Here is a 21,894-nt window from a genome sequence, read left to right as displayed (position 1 = left end):
AGCAGGGGCAGGCCCCACCTTGCGCTCTGATAGGCTAAGCACCAGCTCGCCTTCAATCCACCCCAAGTGGATAAATATGGGTGTGCCGGGTTCTGCAGCTCAGTCTTCTTTGAACTGTCCCCCCTCCTACCCTGTACTTAGTTATCTTTATGTACTGTTATGTTGTTTGCATAATTCTGTTGATTTGTCGCAACTTGGGGCATGTAACATGGGCCCTGGATTCAGTTAGCGTACCTCTCCCTGCTTTCTGGTAAGAGTGGTGGAGCAGTAAGATGGCTGCTGAGTGGTGTGGCAGTACCGGTGTCCTGGGTTGGAAATGGATGGGAAACTGCACTGCACCCCCCACCATTTTCATGGCATCGGTCAGCAGTCGGGCTGTCCGATTCCTGTTCCAGGACTTATGCATGGCTGCCAGCCCTGTTTTTATTGTAACGAACAAATTCTGGCATTTGGTTATCCCAACATCTAGTATTAGTCTTTTTCTTGATGGGCTGGTGCAAGAGGAGTGTGGTTGCCCCAGTCAACGCAAAATTAAAGACAACACAAATGTTCATGTTAGCTTTTTTAAAAATAAATAAATAAATAAAGAATGAGACAGAGTTAAGAAAGAACCAATGTAAAAGTGACATACTCTGCAAATAGATTGATCTTGCTATACATATTCAAATGTAAGTGCTGTTTATTCAAAAATGAAGAAGACAAAGAAGAAAGTTTCTCAAGATGCTGATTCATTTAGAATATGAAGGATAAATGAAAACCCAGTGAGTTTCTCAAGGCCTTGTTTTTGTACCTATTTATTGTAGGGCCCATAAAGCAGCTGCCTCTCCTCTATAATAATATTATTCCATTTACGTGGAGTTCTGTCACCTAGCTACAGGAATAATGAAGGTTATTATTGCTGTGCCAGTTCACCTGAATTTTGCTGAGTGAGTGAACCAAGTCAGCTATGTAAGATAAAAAGATGCAAATTTGCACTGTATAATCAAGAGTACCATTCACCGTATATGCTTAGCTTAGTTGAAGCTGTGCTTTTAAAGCACACAGATGTCATGCAAGAGGCAAAGAATAAAAATATAAAAGGCAATTAGAATAGTCATGGGCAGTGTATGGCTATCCAGATGCATCAGTTTAAGCTGGTATGGCTAATGGCAATTGATGATGGGGTTTACAATCCAGTAGTTATCTGAAATGCCTCACTTTCCTAAATTAGGTTTAGGATTAGCTTTAAGATAAAGCCTCCCTCAGTGCCATGGTGATCTTCAGGTTGAAGGACCTCAAGGATTCTCCCAGTTTTCAACATCCCTGCTCAAGTCTTGCAAATTCAGGGCTGTGGCTTTTGTGATTGAATCAATACACCTGTAGTATTGTCTCCTGTTTTTTCTACAGCATTCCATTAATTAAGCATTATCTTATTTTTCAACATAATCAAGGGTCTGGACAACAAGCCCTATGAGGAGCGGCTTAAAGAACTGGGTATGTTTAGCCTGCAGAAGAGAAGGCTGAGAGGAGATAGGATAGCCATGTACAATTATGTGAGGGGAAATCATAGGGAGGAGGGAGCAAGCTTGTTTGCTGCTGCCCTGCAGACTAGGACGTGGAACAATGGCTTCAAACTACAGGAAAGGAGATTCCACCTGAACATCAGGAAGAACTTCCTCACTGTGAGAGCTGTTCGGCAGTGGAACTCTCTCCCGGAGTGTGGTGGAGGCTCCTTTTTTGGCGGCTTTTAAGCAGAGGCTGGATGGCCACCTGTCGGGGGTGATTTGAATGCGATTTTCCTGCTTCTTGCAGGGGGTTGGACCGGATGGCCCATGAGGTCTCTTCCAACTCTACTATTCTATGATTCTATGATTCTATGAATTTCATGATATGCCCAGAACAGGACAGCCTCAGTTTTTGAAAAGACATTTGTCTTTTTGCCAGACCATGTATAACTCTTCTCCAAATCCAAATGAATTGATTTTCAAGACTATACATAGAATAGAACAGTTACTGATTTTTGCATCTGTTTCATATTCACATTGGCTACATAGTCATGATTTGACACTATTATTGATATCCCTTCCTCTAACTATCATGCCTGCTCTATTTTCCTTTAATCCTACTTTCTATATATAAATGAAATAAATAGGATGAAAAAATGTAGGTTTTTCTAACCCTCTCACTAACGACAAACCATTCTTTTTCTCCATTTCATATGTGGACAGTAGCTTTTTGTCTAGAGTCAGGGCAACCATTATTTTATCTCTACTGCTATTTCCCTGGAATAAATGCTAATGTTCTTTGCTATTTGTTCCCTGAGAAAGACAGCACTTTTTTTTTGCAGGACCAGAACCAATCCTCCCAATACTAGATAGTAGGGTTGGGCGAATTTTTTGTATGCCTGTTAAATTCGTATCAAATTTGGATCTAAAGCACTTTTGAAGCGAGTTTTGACATATCTGCTCACTGCCTTCCTAATATTAAGAATTTGAATCAAAAGGCACCTTTTTTTTTGTCTGTCTCAGATGTCTTCGGATGTAGATGTAGCCCTGCTGAGAGGTGAAGCCATGTTGGCATGCCTCTCAGCCAATCAGGGTGGAAGGAAAAGGGAGGGAGAGGTGGGGCCATCGTTCTTGTAGCCTTTTAAAAATGTTGTTTGAAAATTCCCAAAAAATCAGTGGATGGATCAAACATTATGAAACTTGATAGGCAAAGAGTGGTGAATATTTGCTTTGATTGTGGAAAATTTCATCCCAATAGCTTTAAAAATGGAGGAGTACGAAGCCTCTGAATTTTCCTCATTTATTTAAGGGGAAGTGAAGCGAGAAGCCATTGCCTCGATGAAACTCCATTTCCTAGAAGCCTTGGGCTAAGCCAATCGGGGTGGAAGAAAGAGGGAGGGAAAGGCGGGATCATCATTCTTGTAGCCTTTTAAAAAAATTGTTTTAAAATTCCCAAAAAATCAGTGGATGGGTCAAACATTATGAAACTTGATAGGCAAAGAGTGGTGAATATTTGCTTTGATTGTGGCAAATTTAATCCCAATAGCTTTAAAAATGAAGGAGAACAGAGCCTCTGAATTTTCCCCATTTATAAAAGCTTTGGGCTGAAGCAGATGTTTCTCCAATAGTACGATGCCCGCTTCAAAATTACAATTCCCAGATGTCGTAGGCCCTCTCTCCTCTTAACATTCCCCACCCCCTTTTGTCCTCACTTGACCATCTTGACCAAACTTTCATACGGTATGTGAATTCTTGGAAGGTATGAGAAGTTTAGAGAGAGAGAGGGAGAGGGAGGGAGGGAGGGAGGGAGGGAGGGAGAGGTTTGAGTGTTGGACTCCGATTGTGGCGTGATTCCCCACTCAGCCACCTACTTGGGCAAATCACACATTCTCAGCCCCAGAAAAGCCAATGAAGCAGGAAATAGCACTTTCAAACCAGGAACTTTCCTTATTCAGAGGCTGATGGCCATCTGTCAAGAATGATTTGATGGTGTACTATGATTTCTGTTTCTGGGTGATAAATGTCATTTCCTAATTGGTTTTGTCATAAAAACATGGCAAAATTTATTACACTGCCTGAAATTTGTCTTTGCGCAAGGGACATGGAGCACATTATGGTTTCCTGGGACACTGTCCACCAATTTAACAAAGTTTCAGCCACAAAAACAAAGTTTCTGAAGTAGAACAATGACTTTCAAAGTAAAGACAACCCAATGAAACAGGAAATAAGACTTTCAAACCAGGAACAGATTTCTGCAATTATTAAAAAATGGTTTATTATAAAATCTATGAAAATTTGCCAAAAATCAGAGAATAAGGAAAACGTTCTGAATTTTTAATGAACTAGCAGTGTTAAATGTGTTCTACCACTGTACCAAGTTTGAAGAGGATAGCTCAAAAAATGAGGGCAGGAGAGTCCTGTAAAGTCCCCCCAGTGCTGTTTTTGGCCACCGTGCATGCGCGTTCGCCATTAACGAATTAATTTAGAATATTCCAAATATTTGTAAGTTTCAAAACTTTTTTGGGCCAAATTTCAGAAGTAGTTTCAGAAATGAAGCGCCAGCGCCCCCTACTTTAGAAGCGAATTTAGAACCATTTATTTCATGGATCACTCATGCCTACTAGATAGTCAGGACAGATTCTGTCTGTCCCTCTGCCCTGACAAAGCATATAAAGTATTGTCTGGTTGTAGTTCTCATGTCCAGCTCTGTTATTCAGGAGTTTGAGAGGTCTAATTGCTGTACCCTCCCACAAGAACCTCCTTTTAGGACCTTTAGTAACTTGCTGTGATATCTTCAATGACCATATTTGCAGATATAATTTCTCATATAAAAGCTGACTTGGACATCCTTGTTGGAGCAGAAGATGATAATAGGGTGCCCAGTAACTTTGTGAGTGGGACCGTACTGGATTAATTTCAATTTGTGAAAACTGCTGATGTAGACAAGCTGCTGGGGCAAGTAAGGACAACCTGTTTTCTTGATTCTTGCTCTTCTTGACTGGTAATTTAGGAAGGAGATGTAATTTGATCTCAAATCCAACATATTACTGATGCATCTCTTCCATCCTGTTTAAAAGAAGCCCCCCCCCCCAGATCCCCTGGTCCTTATTTCAACCTTCTTTTGTGGGTAAGGTAATTGAGAGGACAGTTTCCCCCCAACTCCAGATACTCTTGGATGATGCACACTTCCTTGATCCAATCCAAACTGGCTTCAAAGCAGGATATACAGATTTGAGACTGGTATGGTCATCTTGGTCGATGATCTCTGCCTTAACACTGATAGGGGGATTGTGTCCCTACATCTCTCAGCAGCTTTTGATACCATCAACCATGGTATCTTTCTGGAATGCCTGAGGAATTGAGAATCAAAGGCACTGGGTTGTAGTGGTCCCAGTCATACTTCTCAGGTAGATTACAGATTATGGTGATTGGAGATATCTGCTCCTCAAAAAAGGAGTTGTTATGTGGCATCCCAATGTTTTTTAAAATCTTTACATGAAACCGCTGTGGGAGATCATCCAGAGAAGGCATGGGCAAACTTTGACCTGGTAAACTGGCTGGGATTTCTGGAAACTGAAGTCCAAAACACTTGGAGGACCAAAGTTTGCCCATGCCAGATCCACAAAGCTCTGCACGGCTCAGGTCCTGCCTATTTACATGACCGCATCCCCCGTATAAACTTGTTCAGGCCTTACAATTTTCTGGGGGGGGGGGGGCTCTTCTCGGTCCCGCCTCCTTCACAAGTGAGGTTGGCAGTGACGAGGGAGAGGGCCTTCTCAGTAGTGGCCCCCAACTTTGGAACACCCTCCCCAGGGAGATTGGACAGGCATCCACCCCCACGGCATTCAGGAGGGATTTGAAAACCTGGTTATTTAAACAGGCTTTTGACAGTGATTAATCAATCTCTAGGATATGGATTTATGGTAGCAAGCCCCTTTTAGCTTATAAGAACAACTGTGTTTTAATCTAATACTTATATTTTATTGATATTTTTGTTAATTGATTGTGCTGTATTTTGTGTTTTATATTTATTGATATGTTATTAATTGTTTATTCCATTTTATGTGTTTTATTGTATTGCACTTATTGTATTATTTATGTTGTAAGCTGGCCTGAGTCCCCTGGGGAGAGGGGCGGGATATGTTGTTGTTTATTCATTCAGTTACTACCGACTCTTTGTGATCTCATGGACCAGTCCATGCTAGAGCTCCTGTCAGCCGTCAGCTCCCTCAGCTCTTTCAAGGCCAATCCAGTCACTTCAAGGATACCATCCATCCATCTTGCCCTTGGTCGACCCCTCTTCCTTTTTCCTTCAATTTTTCCCAGCATCATTATCTTCTCCAAGTTTTTCTAGCTTCTCATTATGTGGCCAAAGTACTTCATCTTTGCCTCTAATATCCTTCCTTCCTTCCAGTGAGCAGTTGGGCATTATTTCCTGGAGTATGGACTGGTTTGATCTTCTTGCAGTCCAAGGCACTCTCAGAATTTTCCTCTAACACCAGAATTCAAAAGCGTCTATCTTCCTTTGCTCAGACTTTCTTATGGCCCAGCTCTCGCATCCATAGGTTACTATGGGGAATTGCACTTATTGCACTTATTGTATTATTTATGTTGTAAGTTGCCCCGAGTCCCCTGGGGAGAGGGGCAGGATATAAGTCATCATCATCATCATCATCATCATCATCTATTGGGGGTTTATTGGTGGGATTTTCAGGGTTTCTCTGGGCTTTCCTATGGTTTCTGAACCACTTTGTATTTTCTATCAAGTGGTTTCAAATCCTTTCCTCCAAGGCTGAGCATGCATAGGAGTAGGCTTCCTATTCATGTAGCACCATGGAATCTGGCATAATGAAGGTATAGATTCACTGTGTGAAGGAAGTATTGTATAAGCTGTTTACAGTGTATTAAAATGCTTGGAAAACAAATGAAGCTTGTGAATGCATGAAGGAAAAGAAAATCATGAATATGGAATTTACAATGTTGCTGTTCAAAACATAGCTCTATAGTAATGTACCTGATTTGCACAAACGTTTTGCTGTACAGAATTTCAAAAAAAGGGAGGACAAAGTAAAAGAGAACATGATGTCTATATATGCTTATAAGGGCTGCAGTGAGATAAAGGAAGATGTTTTGAATTTGGAGGATACTTGCTCCGTAAGTGAAACATGAACGACCTAATTAACCTGATGAGAATTATCACTTTTGTTTCCATTGTCCCTCCAGAACATATTTTTCTCTGGTAACATGAGTCTTATTATCTGTTGTTGGACTGCTGCCGATAGTCCCAGAGTCTCCTTGTTGTATATTCATATTGTTAAATCATGCTGCAGTGAGACCATTTTCGTACTGTTAATATACTACCTAAAAACAAAGCAGGGATTAGCAAAACAGCTCCAAGCAGCAACAATATGCTCACATGGATACTGATAGTTATGTAGAGTAGCTTATTTATCTTCTTCCTAAAGAATAGTCAAAGTAGTGTCTGCTTTTCATTTTTTCTCAGGTCCTAGGAAATTTACATACTACGTTTTCCTTTCAAGAAGGACAAATTATTATTGGAATTATTTTAGAAGAGGTTCTTTGACTTACCGTGTTTCTCCCAAAATAAGACAGGGTCTTATATTAATTTTTGCTTGAAAAGACACTTTAGAGCTTGTTTTCAGTGGCAGTCTTATTTTTCCAAATTGACTTTTTAAATGAGCTACATCTAGGGCTTATTTTTGAAATAGGGCTTGTATTTTGAGCATCCCCAGATTACTGACAAATCATAATAGGTCTTATTTTTGGGGTAGGTCTTATTTTGGGGAAAACAGAATAAGCCCTTCAATAAAACTTATGAAGTTTGATTTCCTTTATGCACCATGGTATCAACTACAATCATGGAAAGGGTGTGAAAATCATGGCAGTGCGAATACAAAATAGATCTAGTGCAATGGCAGAATAAGTGTTGTGTGATAAGTACCTAAAATAACAATTAAAGTGTACAAGAAGATAGGGTCCAAGTAGATTGACTTTTCTTTTGTACTTGAATTTTTATACCACAGACTTTCCAAAAGGTAGTCGTTAAGGCTATGCAAAAAATAGTTTGTGTCTCATATGTTGGATGTATTTTGTTAGATTCGTATATACGACATGATATTAGGAAATGCAAGAGGTGCCCACACAAAAATCAAAACACTCACGTCTGACTTTTTATCTTTATTGTCCATTCAACTGTGAAATTTCCTTTTCCCATTTCGTAACACTCTGCACTTTGCCTGAGATCTACAAATTAGTCTCCTGTTTTTAACACTGTATCCTGCTTGTTGATTTTAATGATTGTTTTTATTGATGTTGATGTTTTTTCCTGGGATAATTGTTTTATTGCTTTGTTACTGTTATTTGTTTGTTTTATCGGGCCATGCCCCATGTAAGCCGCCCCAAGTCCCTTCGGGGAGATGGGGCGGGGTATAAAAATAAAGTTATTATTATAAAGTTATTATTATCAAAGTTCATTAAACCATGTAACTCTCCCAAAGTCAGTTTCATTTTCAGCACAAGCAGCCAACGGTGCCAGTGGTTAGAAGCCAAAGAGGTCATTCCACTTTTAATTAGGAGAGCCAGGTTGCCTGTTGCATTGTGGGAGTGGAAGCAAGCTGGGAGGGAGACTGAGAATTCTGGGAAATGTAATTTGGGAAGGCGAGGACCTCTGTGGCAGAGAATTCAAAAGGCCCAGCGCTAAACTAAATTTCCCAGAATTCTGCTTGCATCAGAAAGCCCCAATGAGGTAGGGAGAGCTACTGTACATCCATAGCAGCAGCCAGCCACACAGTTTGACTTTCGTGTTCCAATAAATTATTGAAACTGCAAAGAGGACTTATAGGAAATCTGTGCTGAACTGGGAGGAAAATCCCTAAGTTGAAGTTCTATGGTATGTGTTGTGTGTCATGTAGAAACATTCGAGGGGATAGGTGTGGCTTTATAAAAGAAATGTTTTTGTCAAAACTTTACAAATTCCCTAAAAATCAGTAGATGTGTGAATCTTTCTGAAACTTGAGGAAATGATACTCTGGTTATCTCGTGTCACTGTAGACAAAATCACAGAAATATCTGCTGCAGTTTTAAAAAAAAATGATCTTAGTAAAAACTTTAAAAAATTCCCCAAAATCTGTGGATGAGTGAAACACTCTGAAACTTTGGGCGGGGGGGGGGGGGGAGATGGTAAATGTGTTCTATAACTGTAGCAAGTCATATCCTGACAGCTCTAACAATGAGGGAGAAAGGAGCCCTTGAAGTTTCCTCATTGGCACAAATATTTAACAAAAAAGTAATTAAAATTATTATAGTTATGATATGAACCCCTTATGATATTTTAGAAACATTTTACAAAAGATTCAACCCCCCTCCCCAAATTTGGTAATGAGTACTGAAACATTTTTTTTTATTGGTCGCACAGGGGTAGTAGTCATGTTAGTCAAGACTCTACTGTTTCCGAACAAAAAGAGTTATGTTTTCATGCACATGTGCGACCATCCCACTACCACCAAAATCAGGACAGGCACACAAATATATGGGTGAAAACAGGCCACAACTTGCTTATTGGTTACTGCTGAAAAGATATTGGCAGCCAAATATGGGTCCTGGATTGGAAGATTGGACAGCCCACCTGCTGGATTGACACACCACGGGAAGACCCACTGGGAGTACAGGAATGCCATGCCAAACCTGTACTGGTACTGAGCGATTGTGGGGGCTGTAGTGTAGGGTTCCGTTCAGTACTGGTTTGGTATACCGAAACCACTGCACCTCTCATGATGATCCAGGACCTCCTACAAGGAGGGAGCACACACGATAACAGATTTAGGGCCCATGCCAATCCATCCCCAAGTTGTGACAAGAAAAAGAAATTAACACAAAGAACATCACAAAATGGTGGTGGTAGTGGTGGTGGTGGGGAGAGCTTGAAGCAAATGGCTGGGGGCAGCACATGCTGGCTAAAATCGTTGGCCAACTGACCAGAGGTAAGGGGACTTCCCTCAGGCCCATCTCCTTTGTAACCAGAGTGAGCCAAGAGGCTTGCCCTGATTGGTTGCTGGCCCTCTGCATGCTGGGAGGAGGAACCTCCCTCACAAGATGGCACAAAGGAGAGCGCCCAGCACCAAAACCTCCCTGTAAGTCGGGCAGGGTATTTATTTGAGCATGAGCTTCCATTGATTCTGCCCCACATTCAGATGTATGGAATACACTGTAGCTCACGCTGAAACAAATTTCTTAAATATATAGATGCCAGAGGACTCTTTGTTATGGTTTTTCTGTTGTTAAATTCATATGCCTATTACCATCAACTTGTGAAACTCTGTAAGTTGCAAGTTTTGTCTATTAATCCATGTAATAGTAATTATTAAGCAAACTGCTGTGGTTGTATATCTTCGAATGCAACTCCAAATAGCAAGTAGCTTTAAATGTAAAAAAAAAAAAAAAAGTGGTGTGGGAGTGAATAGGAGTCAAGAAGAGGTAGTATCTGGTTTGGAAAGCCCTGGAAGTGGCATTAATAGAATTGGTTGTAGAATCCAAAACATTGCAGATCCTCCAAGAGGCACTCAATCTTAATATTGAAACTACTTTAGCCTGCAGTTACCTAGTATATCCTCTTTGTTCTGTTAGGTAATAGCCATCGGATCTATTGAAATAATGGAGGATCCACTATATCCTTCTCTCAGCCTCATAAGGACATGTTAGCAATCTGCTATAAAACTGGTATAATTGAGCATTGAACTGTGTATGCAACACACTACGGCACTCTGCAACTCTTTATGATTAGATATTTGAAAGCCAAAGTATTACTGTAGTGCGAAGCTGCATGTTCAATTTAAATCTGAGTACACATGGGAACAATAGTAAATAGGATATTCTGGATCTCACTGTGACAGGTCACAGTGACTCAACTGATAAAAGCACTATTTGCAATATCAGGACAGCAAGACTCAATTCTCTGGCAGTACAAATAATGAATATAGGGAGAGTGAATCCACATCACAGGTCAGACAACAGACCCATTCTAGAAACACCTACTATGCACTCTTATATGAAAGTCCGAATGAGATCTTGAAAAAGTTATTTAGGGGCCCACAACTTCCAGAAATTCTTAGCCAACAATTATCCAGAAAAGTAACTTTTACAATGCTCAATCCTATTGTGCATAACCAGAAACAGGCATATGGCATTGCCAAAATCATAGTGGGATTCTATGCATCTTTACATAGGTAGAAGTCTTACCAGTTGCCCTTATCTCATTAGCACATATACTACACAATTCTGGGCAGGCATGTAGCTGGGGAGGGGGGAGGGGGCTTGAGGGGCTTCAGTCCCCCTGGAATTCTCAGGGTAGTCTGTGAGAAGGCCTTACTGGTACGTGGCACAGTGGCGTCCTTGTCCGCACCTGGGCCCTCGGCGCACTCTCTTTCCTTTTGGATGCCCCTGGTTTCAGTCTTTGGTGCCAGGAAAGGAAGGGGAGTGCACCAACACCCCAGACACCAAAGCGGATGCCGCCACACCACAGACCATTCGGAGGCCGCAACAGGCTTTCGGCAGGTTCACCATATAGAGCAACTGTCAGAATACTTTGAAAATTATGCAGCACTTGCTTCCATCAAGGCTGAGTACATAATGTGGTGTAATATTACACCATCAATTAAGAAAGATACTGAGGAACTTAAAGTGTTGGAAATGCGTGACAAAACCTACTATCTGTCAATAAATTTCCTTTTGACTTTTAGCTACTCTACCAGTAACGACATGCAATGTGGAAAGATCGTTTTCAACCATGAAGAGAGTGAAAAGTGTATCTAGAAGTTTATTGACAGACCAAAGACTTAGTGACTAGCAATGATTTCCATCCATCGGGACATCACTATCAAACCAGAAAAAGTAATTGACAAAATGGCCGGGGAGAAGAAAAGAAGACTGTTGCTGTAAAGTAAAAAATAAATCAAAAAGTATTCTAAACAATTTGTTAATGAAAGTAAATAAATAACATTTATTATTTAAACTGTTATGTTCATTCATATCATGATCTAATCACCATGCTCAATATATCCGGGCCTGATTCTGGGTATTTTAAATTTAAGGAGAAGTCCAATAGTATTTAACGAAGATCCAGCACACAACTTTTAGTTGTGTGAGGCAAAGGGCAAAATGACACCCATTCTCCATTCCATGTATAGAAGCTGAGTTAAAAACCAGTTGGATCTTAGATCAAGCAGAATCAAGACAGCCATATTGTCTATTAACAGAATGAAATTATTGGGAGACTTAGGATGGATAGTAAGGTAATTGGTGCCACCTTATTATTTGCCAGCTGAGACGTTGCCTTATTTTGACCACAACCAGCCTGATTAAATCAACCTTGTTCTTAAGGAGATGCAACTACAACTACAGCTTTAGGAAATCAATTGGATAAGAACTAAAACAATGCCAATTAACATAGGCTGTACGCCCACTGCAAAATTATAGGAATTTGACCCCCCAACCTTTAACAGTAATGGTTCTGTCTTGTAGAATTCTGGGATTTGTAGCTTGAGGAGATAATAATCATCTCCACTAGGAAACTTTGGTATCACTTTCTTGAATGACAACGGTAAAGCTTTCTAGTAGAACAGTGGTTCTCAACTTTAAGTCCCCCAGATGTTTGAAATGCCAGCCTCCAGAATTCCTGATCATTGATTATATTGCTGAACATCCGGAGGACCAATAGTTGGGATCTACTATAAAAGAGAATTCTAAATCTCTCTCCATACTATAAATTCTAGTATTCCACAGCATGAAGAATTATTAAGGTGCTATAGCTATTTAGTGTGGGTGCATACAGGTTTACATTTTAAATTTATCTGATGTTATATCAATGATATTCAAATATATTTATAGCAAAGTATATTTTAAATTAATTTAGAAGACATAATATAAAATGTAGAAAGATGAACATTGCTTGAGATAGAAGCATCAAGAGCTGGTGGCAGAAGTGTTATTTATTCAGGTTTAATTCTGTCTTCTTGACAGACAGGAACATGATGATATGGCTGAATTTGGCACTAGGATTGGGGGTACATCAGCTTGTTTAAGGGGCCATACACCTGTCAAAGTATAGTTTCCAGCTATAACAACAAAAAAGCAGCAAGATGATTGCTGGGAGGAGAAGAACTAGTGGTGGCAGAAGTTATTTCTCAGAAAGGCAGTATCCCATTGTCAGATTAGTATTGTCAGATTCGTAATGTTATCAAGCCAATACTTCTTTGCGTTTTTGGAAAATGCCATTTATTTCAGTAGAAGCCAACAATGAACAATTTTGTAACATAAGATACAGAACTGTGGTAACGAATGCAAGTTTAAAGAAAGGGACCAATACTACTGCTAATGCCCCAATACATTCCTTCTTGCAAGCCTATATAGTTTTCCAACTGGATAGTGAACTCATGTATTCTAATGGTCTTTCTCTTTTTTAGAAATTTGAAAAGCAAACAGTTTATATTTCAGCTTATATTTGTGTATTGGTGGGAAAGACAGTATGTACTTTGGCTCTCACAAAAATAGGTTGTAGTGACTCCAGGTCATGATATAGATAGGAGAGTCATGGTATTATATCAAGCAACTATGGACACTTGTGTCTAATACAAACACTGAGTGTAGACTTTAACTTTCCAAACAGCAAATCATGTGGCAATATTATATCACCTACTGGCAGGATTTTTTTTGTCTTGTGCAAGTTCACAGAGAATAAGTATTGTTGTGTTCACCTGGGTACAACTCATATAGGAGATAGTTACCCCACAAAACAATTGTATTAATATTTCCTGGGCGAGTTCATTGAGCCTCACTATAGATTTCTTATAAATTGTTTCAAAGGTAAGGGTACATGTAAGCCTTCAACTCAGTTCTTTATTGTCTCCTGCCCCAACAACTCTCAAGTAGTACTTTCACTATCTACAGTGGACAAATTAATGACAACACAAAATTGAATTTCTCAAAAAGCAAACTTTTTTCTTATTGTCATGCCAGGATTTAGAAATGGACCACATACTCACCCTTCTATTATGGGATTATGGAAGAAGGAAATTGAACTGAATGGGGTAATAATACCTGGTGCGTAGGCAGAATGCTGTTGCCTATAACTGTGGAGATGAGAATTAGGAGCCTTCTACACAGGCCCAAATCCTAAGAGGGACTGGGAGGGGTATAGAGGCTCCTCCCTCTCCAAAGCCCCTAATGCATCATTTTGATGCATCAGAAGCATGGAGTCAGGCCCCTCTGGTAAGTTTACGGGGCAAACGGGGGGTTGGGAGAGGAGGATGGGATTGCCATCTCACTCCTTAGAGCCCGAAGAACTGGGATGTCAATGGGGATTGAGAGCTGGGATCATGGAACCTGGTCCCAGGAGTCAATCACCACAGGCTCAGCACCTCAACAGATCTGGACCTGTCAGTAAGGTCCGGATCTATTGAAGTGTTTAGTTAATCAAAGTAAACTGGGAAATCCCAGTTTACTTTGGATTAATCTGGGTTAACCTGAGGTGTTATGAGTTTTGGGTCTGTAAAAGGGCCCTTAGAAGATTTTGTACTGGTCATAAAACCTCACTCCATGAGCAGTGGGAAAGCAGTAGAAAGGGAGGAAAAATGAAGGGAAGCATCTTACCCTGTTCCATCTTTCCCCATTTTCTGGGATGGCAGTCATCCCACATCATTATTGCGCCAATGCCTGCTTTTTTTCAGGTTTCTGCGGTTTGGAGTTGGGTAACAGCTGACTCTTGAAGATGACATTTAGTTTCTGTTTCCATGCATTGTGCAAACAGAGCCCCATGGAGTCCCATTGAAAGTGTCCTTATATCATGTGATGGCCTCTGTGGGACTCCCATGGGGCTCTGTTTCCAAAGTGCATGGAAACACAGCCTAGAAGCAATGGGATGAAGTCCATAGCTATGTCCATGAACAGATTTCAGACCACGTGAATTGTATACCAAAGTCTTAGGTGAGACAAGAACCACATATTCCAAGATATGGTCAAAATAGTTGTACTGTAAGGATTTTATTAATTTCATCAATAAACACAGAATTGGGAAAAAACTCACAAACTAAATCATACCTATCAAGTAATTTATATGTTTTATGCAGTCATTTATTTATTTTCCCTGCTAAGCAAAATTGGAACAGTTTTTTTTTTTTTTTGGCATTTTGAAGTGTTAGGGATTTTTTTTTGCCTGTTGGGGCTTTTCTGTGAAAATTTTGTGAGGCTTTTAAATGCAAAATCACTGAAATATCTGAAAAACATACTTTTGCACAAACACGTTTTTGCACAGAATATTGTATTTAGAGTAAAAAAATCTGCAGAAATACCCCTTAAGTAAACATTAACTTGTGCAAATAATAATAATCACAGATCGCTCTCCAAATCCCATGAAAATAGTTCTAGCTGTTATTCTCTGATGCTATGGCAAAACTGGACGGAAAACAAGGTGTCTCAAAAAGTCAAAATGGTCCTTCCCATTGAGAAAGAGTATGGATTTTTATATCCATAATATAAGGTCTACTTACTTGAAGCCTTGATTGAAGTAAAGAGTATAGTTGATCTAACAGTGGACCATGAGGTTAAAATCAATATTAATATCAAACAACAGGAAAACCAGAAAATTTATCATGGTTTTTGATCTTTTGCTTCTGTACCAACTGACCTTAGACATAGCAAATAAATTGTTCACCGCTCTAGCAGCAGGACATATTCAAGTTTTGCTTCAGCCCACTGTTACAATTGTGTAATTTGAATGCCACTGGAATCTCCTTAGCCTACAACCTTTCATTATATTCTTGCCATGCAATCTATAAAGAAATGTCACTTGAAAAAAAAGCCCAGGGCATCTCATCTTCAAGATGCCTAGTAGTTACTGACTGACAGCGAAAAGGAAGAAAGTGAGATATGAAATGTATCACAGTAAAAGAAAATCTGCTTTACATGAAAGCACATCAGCAACTCCATCTATAAATTCCCATTCACCTATGGGAAATGTATGGGAAGATATAAAAGAGAATTATGTTAGAGCATATTCGGATACCTGGATAGCCTCTGAAGAGAAAGTAACAAATGCAGTATGTTAATGAAGCTCAGAAAAGGCAGGTGCATTAAAGTAGATTTTGGAAAGCCAGTGTAGACACCTGGGGAATGAGAGAGAGAGAGTGAGAGAATGAATAAAGGGGGGGAAAAGACAAGTGACTAGGCTACTAGATCAAGCCTCAAGAAGTATTCACCAAATAAAACAATCCATATATTTGCAAGTTAGTCGTTAAGAGGCTTTAAAAGCTTTAAGGCTGTCTCAACTACATCTTCCGCCACTGAGAAAAAATGTTTTCCTTTTAGCATCTAAGAAACAAAACCTTAAAAATATGACAGCATTTTAAGTAACAGGCTCCAATTTTTGAGTCTTCAGGTATTTTTGGACTGTAGCTCCAAGACTCCCTTGACCATTTGTCTAATAGTACTTGAGCACTCATGTCTGGGAAACACAGGTTTGATCAAGGGATGTTAGACCCATATTAAAGCAAGAATGGGGGAAAGTCAGCTTAGGGATCACATGCAGCCTCCAGGACTGATTTTGTTCTCCAAAGTCTGTTGGAGACAGATTCTCACATCCATACTTTGTATGTGTGTCTCTGTCTCTGTCTGTCTGTCTGTCTGTCTCTCCCTCTGAACACCGGATGAGAGACTCCCTCCTGGGCACACAGAAGACTTGGTGACTTGGAAGGTGCTGAACAGCTCTGGCACCACAAGATGCAGAGCCAACCTTAAGAAATGGGGCTACAAAGTGGAGTCCACAACATGCGAGTGTGCAGAAGAGCAAACCACAGACCACCTACTACAATACAGACTGAGCCCTGCCACATGCACAATGGAGGAATTACTTATAGCAATACCAGAGGCATTCCATGTGGCCAGCTACTGGTCAAAGGATATTTAGTATAATGTCAATTTTTTAACTTTGTTTGTGTTTTCAAATACATTACAACTTGTAGCCTTGGTTCGCTTCTGAGATGATAAATAAAAATCTCTCTCTCTCTCTCTCTCTCTCTCTCTCTCTCTCTCTCTCTATATATATATATATATATATATATATATATATATATATATGTGTGTGTGTGTGTGTGTGTGTGTGTGTGTGTGTGTGTGTGTGTGTGTGTGTGTGTATAATGTGTGTATATAAACACACACTTCACACACACACTAAAAGCATGAAATTACAAGGATGTAGGAGTTTAACTCTTCTGGCCCTTTGCTTCCCAAATTTGACAAAAGCAGAAATTGGTTATATTTTGGCCCATTGGCTGGAAGTTTTGGCCTTTCACCAGCCACTGGGACCAAGTAGCTGTGCTGGTTGCTTTTGTCTACCTTGCAGGCCATATCAATTTCCTTCTGGGGTAGTTTGGATAATCTGGAAGGCATTTTCAGAGATCCATAGTTCCAAAGCTTTGCATATTATAGACATGAATCCAAGAGTATTTGTTGAGTTGGGGAATGCTGAGCACTGGATGAAATTAGGCCAAGATGTCCCAGCCCTATTATAAAACTAGCTTCCCATTCAACCACATTAAATAAAGGTCTGTTCAGTTGCCAATTGGGATGGAAGGAGGATGGTGTTTCTAGTTCCCTTTCCATCAGCAAGTGAGGCTGGGATGAGGAATTATGATGGGGAGCCTGCTTCTGATTGTCTTAGTCTCACTCTCTGGCATGATTGCAGCTTCATGAAGAAATGTCCCCAGGTTAGGAACACATTTATTAACCTCTGGGATAAAAGCCAATTAATATAAGACAGTGTTCAGCAGTGTATGTGTGGAGAAAAGTATGACCCTATAAAATGATTCTCTGGATATTACCTGTAGGAATATGAAGCAGGATGCATATACACTGTAAAATTAATGCAGTTGGACACTACTTGAATTGCCATGGCTCAATGCTATGGAATTGTGGGACTTGCAGTTTTACGAGGTCTTTAGTCTTCTCTTCTAAAAAGGTGTTGGTATCTCACAAAACATTTCCCAGGATTCTATAGCATTTATGCTATTGCAATTAAAGAGGTATTAAACTGCATTAATTCTACAGTGTAGCTGCACCTGCAGACATCGATGAAATTCCTTAGGTTTTAGTAGACATTTTAAGAAGTTACTTTTTTGGACTATAGCTCCCAGACTTCCCCAACTGGCATAACCACTGACTGTACTGACCGGGAAATTCTGCAAACTGCAGCCTGATTTTTCCCTCTACTCTCTAGGTTTCAGAATCTAACATCTGCCAAGTTGTGCATCATTCTAATATTTTCTTTGGCAGCCAGAATGAGATACCTCATGGCTAACAGATTAACATGGGGAATAATTTCACTGCTTCTCTCCCCATCTCTATCTATTTCTCATTAATTGGGAACTCTCCTGCCACAGTACATATTAACCTCATTACAGAGAAGGTAATCATGGAGCTAGGTTTCTCTAGAGGGCTTCTTTTTACTTTAGCTGTTCATGATTAAGAAGGATGCAGCTCCTACTTTCCTCTCACCTGATTTTATTCAATTTCATTTTAAAAAACTGGTGGTGAGTAGTAATGATCATTTTCTATGCGCTCATTGAAGAGGAGCTATGCAAAAGCTTCATAGTCCTTTACATCCCATAGCACAGAAGTGATCCTTTGGGGGCAGCTGGGGGAAAAAGTTTTGAAAAACTTGATTTCATTCAGACCAGAATCAAAGAGTTTAGTCAAGAAATTGCCTTTTTACACACATGAAAATGAAGGCTTTCCAAAAGGATCTTTTAGCCAGATGACAGTAACCCTGCATTTTCTAATACCACAGGGGTTCTTTTAATAAGTCATTGAAAAGCTCCATTTGATGAAGGAAGCCTTGATATGTATTTTTTCAGACTTATTATAGGTAAGGAGGTGCTAACCTAATACAATGGATGAGAGTGTGCAATTCCAATTGAATAGAGAAGGCTGAGTTAGTATAATGCTGGAAAATGGCATTCATATAAGGAGTGAAAGTGGCTATGTCGATTAAACAGGACGCAAGCTTGAGCTGAACCAGCTAGCAAGCAGCAACATGAAAGCTCCGCTAGTAACTAAAGTCAGAATAATCCTTACTTGGATAATGGAACACCTTAAATACAGAAACACATTGATGCTAAAATACATCACAGTGATATTTTAGTCTACACCAGGTAGAAAGGAATGATTCACCTTGCGGTATCTATAGTTACACACTCAAGAGCATTAAAGTTTATTGTAGCTCTACCTATTAGCTTCTTCGGGTGTCATATCAGGCCCTGTACAGATCTTATATACTTGTAGGGAATTCATGCACTAACGGAGGAGTGGAAGCATTTTGTTGGCACCTCCTCTTAAGCTGTGAGCCCTAGAGCTGGGGACCTTACTGGCATGGGAGATAAGTGCCACTGTACGGAAGTTTGAGCATTCTTTAGCGTTTCCCTTTTTTGATCCCATCATCTCCTGCTGCCTTGTTATTAGCAATGCTTCTTAAGGCCCATTCAACCTCACTCATCAGGATGTCTGGTTGTAGTTCACTCAACACACTGTCAAAGCTATCCTCTAAATTATTATCCTTCCTATACAGATCTTCTGTATATTCTCGCCACCTTTTCTTGATCTCTTCAGCTTCTGTTAGGTCCCTGCCATCTTTGTTTTTGAGCATGCCTATTCTATTGTCTTCTTCCACTTCCATGCATTGCTTGTTTAAAAATAGTTCCGTGTCTCTCTTGGCTAACCTCTGGAATTGTGCATTTAATTGGGCATGTTTCCCTTTATCACTGTTACCTTTTGCCTTCCTTCTTTCTTGGGCTATTTCCAGTGTCTCAGCAGACAACCACTTTGCCTTCTTGGTTTTCTTTTTCTTGGGACGTACTTTGTTCCCGCTTCCTTAACAATGTTGTGAGCTTCTGTCCATAGTTCTTCTGGGACTCTATTTATTAAATCTAGTTCCTGAAATCTATTCTTCACCTCCACTGCATATTCACTAGGAATATTTGTGAGATCATATCTAATTGGTCTGTGTATTTTCCCCATTCTCAATTTGATTCTAAATTGTGCAATAAGAAATTCGTGATCTGAACTACAGTCAGCTCCAGGTCTTGTTTTCACCGACTGGACGGATGTCCACCACCTTTGGTTGCAAAGGATGTAGTCAATCTGATTTTGGTGTTGACCATCTGGTCAAGTCCATGTGGGGTAGGAAGTCAAGTTATTTCCAACAGAGGAGCAGAATAAAGTGCAAAATATAGCGATTTTTGTTTAGATGGGGCCTGTCATGGGGACTGATTATTCAAAGGTGCACTGGAAAAGCCAAGTTTTGAACTCTTTTCTAAAGGCTGACAGGGTGGGTGCTTGCCTAATCTCCAGAGCTGGAGAGCCACCATGGAAAAGGCCCTTTCCCTCACCACAACAAGCCATGCTTGTGATGGAGGAGGAAGCGAGTGAAGAGCCTCCCCAGATGATTGCAGAGATCATGCAGGTTCATAGGGGGAAAAACGATCACGAAGGTAGGTGGGTCCTGAACCATTCAGGGTTTTGTAGGTGATAACCTGCACCTTGAATTGGGACTGGAAAATGATCTGTAGCCAATGGAGCTCCTTAAACAGGAGGTTAGACAGCTCCTTGTAATTTGCTCTGGTTAGCAGTCTGGCTGCTGATTGTTGGACCAATTGTAGTTTCCGGGCCGTCTTCAAGGGCAGCCCCACGTAGAGCGTGTTGCAATAGTCCAAGCTAGAGGCAACTAAGGCATGGACCACTGTGACCAAGTCAGACTTCACAAAGTATGGTCGCAGCTGGAGCACAAGTTTTAGTTGTGCAAAGGCCCTCCCGGCCACTTCCAACACCTGTGCATCAAGTGTCAGTGCTAAGTCCAGGAGGACCCCCAGACTGCGGACCTGTGTCTTCAGGGGGAGTGTGACCCCCATCAAGCATAGGTTGCCACCCTATACCCCGATCTGATGTGCAACTGACCTCGAGGACCTCTGTCTTGTCAGGATTAAGCTTCAGTTTGTTTACCCTCATACAGCCCATCACAGCAGCCAGGCACTGGTTCAGGATCCGAGGGGCTTCCTTGGATTTAGGTGGAAAAGAATAGTAGAGTTGAGTGTCATCTGCGTAGAGATGGCACCGAACTCCAAAACTCCGGATGACCTCTTCCAGCGGTTTCATGTAGATGTTAAAAAGCATGGGGACAGAATAGAACCTTGCAGGACTCCACAGGCCAAAGGTTAGAGGTCCGAGCAGGTGTCCCCCCACTTCACCGACTGGGAATGGCCCTCCAGGAAGGAACACAGCCACTGTAGAGCCGTGCCCCTGGGATCCATCCCAGAAAGCTGACCTAGAAGGATACCATGGTTGATTAAATCCCATAGATGTGCAGCAATCATAACTGTACCTTCTTGTAAATCTCCTAGTATTTCAGTAAAAAAAAAACCCAAAAAATTCTAGTCAAACAAATTTTCATAATGATGTAAAAAATCCAAGCTTTCAAAACAAAATGGCTTGGTACCAGATTGGCTTTTTATGAAAGGCACCAGAACTCAGTCGAGGCTGTGTACTGAAGGAAAGGGCAAGAAAGAAATTCTTCATACTGCAAATCCTTGAAAGGCTTCTATGCTGCTATAGATGATCCCCAGGAGCAAGGGCATAGTTGGGTCTGCAGGGATCAGAATGAAAAATGGCTTCCATACCCCTGTTTCCTATTGATAAGAAACTCTGTACATGCTACTTTTTATCCAACATTTAGATATGAGAATTAATATTTTATTGATTATTAAAGAAAGCAAGTGATTCCTTCACTAATACAAAATATATTCTATATGCTCAGTCCTTCAGCAGAAAACTTAGGTTTATATTTATCATTTGTCTTAAGGGTTTTGTGGCAGCTTGGAAATAATGGGTCACCTTTGGAGATTATTGTTTAATTCCTTTTCATTAGTATCAAATGGATGGCAAATCCATATCTTCTTTTTAAAAAAAATAGTTTTTATTGAATTTAAAAATTTCCATACAATAATCACTTTTATCACATAACAGATATATAATACATCATACAATACTTGCATTGTTCTTTTATATCTACTGTTGATATATATCTACTATTATGTAACATTTGTCCATCTACATTTCTTCACCACTGTGTATCCCCGTCCCACCCCAAGCCACTTCTTATGTATTGTCTAACCTTCCTGAGGCAGTAGCCCTCCATCCCTTTTTTGGAGTCCTTTTTCAATAAATTTCCCCCATACATCTTCAAAATCATTTTTTCCCCATATCTCACTTTTAACTTTTAATTTGCATGTTAGCTTATCATTTATTGCCAATTTCCATACTTCCTTATGCCATTCTTCGATCTGAACATTTATTA

At 40.2% G+C, this 21,894-nt stretch overlaps 1 long non-coding RNA gene across 1 annotated transcript in view; it reads left to right on the top strand.

The window, feature by feature from the left end:
- The window catches only part of LOC134298347 (uncharacterized), a 29,544-nt gene extending 16,584 nt beyond the window's left edge, over positions 1-12,960 (top strand). The window contains exon 3 of the long non-coding RNA XR_010005375.1: positions 11,240-12,960. This is a non-coding gene — a long non-coding RNA (uncharacterized LOC134298347). The remainder of the gene's footprint in view (positions 1-11,239) is intronic.
- The last annotated feature ends 8,934 nt before the right edge of the window (positions 12,961-21,894 follow it).

The sequence above is a fragment of the Anolis carolinensis genome, chromosome 4 (genome assembly GCF_035594765.1).
Source record: "Anolis carolinensis isolate JA03-04 chromosome 4, rAnoCar3.1.pri, whole genome shotgun sequence".
NCBI lineage: Eukaryota > Metazoa > Chordata > Lepidosauria > Squamata > Dactyloidae > Anolis > Anolis carolinensis.
This window is presented reverse-complemented; position numbering and strand designations above follow the sequence as displayed.